Below are 1190 nucleotides of genomic sequence, written 5' to 3'. Positions count from 1 at the left end.
AGCTTGGGGAAACAAGTGGATTGAAGCAAGGAACTCGTGGGAATCAAGATCTACTTCAGTTGGCATCTTTTGGGAAGGTATTAAGCTGTTATCTTAACCCCCATTTCATTCTAGATCTCTTTTGGGTGGATTTTAGGGCTTTTCTAGTATAATAAGAAGCCATTCATGGGTATAAGCTAAGATCTGAAGTTGTAACTTCAGATCTGGACCTTTCTTGGACTCTAAGTCCATAAAGTTTCAGCTTTGGCAAGCATGAACCTTCCCTCTAGTGTGAGACTTCTTTGCAAGCTTGGTTTTTGTCATTTTAAGGCTTTAGAGCTTTGCATGCACGTAAACTTTGCAACTTTACGTGATAAACATGCCTTAGAAGCTTGGATATGCAATTTGGAGCCGTTGCATGGCTTAAAAAGTACCCATATGGATGAAGGTCTGAAGGGACTCGACGAGTTGCATAGTCAACTCAGTGAGCCACATGAAGATGGTCATGTACTCGATGAGTTAGATGAACAACTCGTTGAGTCCAATGAAGATTGCCTTGGATTCGGCGAGTCAGTCGAATGACTCGTCGAGTCGGGTAGGGTTTCTCTCAACCTTTGGACACGTATGAACTCGACGAGTTATAGGGGAACTCGACGAGTCAACCTAGGATTTCACGACTTCTCAGGTCCAGGAAGAACTCGGTGAGTCGGTGAACTGCACTCGACAATGTAATGCCCGTGTTTCTAGGCTAGGCATTAATATTGACATGATAGTCTAGGTTAACCTTTGTGACTCATTTTGAAGAAATAAAAAGGAATTATGTGAATATTATGTGTTTTATGTGTTTTATGCTTAATTATTATGGTTTAATTAATTAAGAATAAAAATGAGTGTCGAAAATAAATATTAGATAAAGCCGATATTTATTAAGAAAGTTGTAGTGGTCTTGACAAGGATTACAGATATATAAAGAATGCCGATATCCGAGTTACAACGAAGAAGTTATGACCTGTCGAAGTTTCGCGACAAACCGACACGGTGCCGAATGTCGTAAAAAGTGAGTTTTTGATAAACTACTTTTTAGCCTTGGTGATCTAAACGAAACTCGTAGTGTTCGTTAAACCGAGAGTAGGTATAAAAAGAACACCCAAATCTGACTTCGTATGAGGAAGTTATGATTTTTCGAAGTTTCAGCTTAGCAGTAGACAGCT

The sequence above is a fragment of the Lactuca virosa genome, chromosome 2 (genome assembly GCF_052849685.1).
Source record: "Lactuca virosa cultivar CGN04683 chromosome 2, Lactuca_virosa_CGN04683_v6, whole genome shotgun sequence".
Lineage (NCBI taxonomy): Eukaryota > Viridiplantae > Streptophyta > Magnoliopsida > Asterales > Asteraceae > Lactuca > Lactuca virosa.
The sequence above is the reverse complement of the archived record's forward strand: the minus strand, read 5'-3'. Positions refer to the sequence as shown.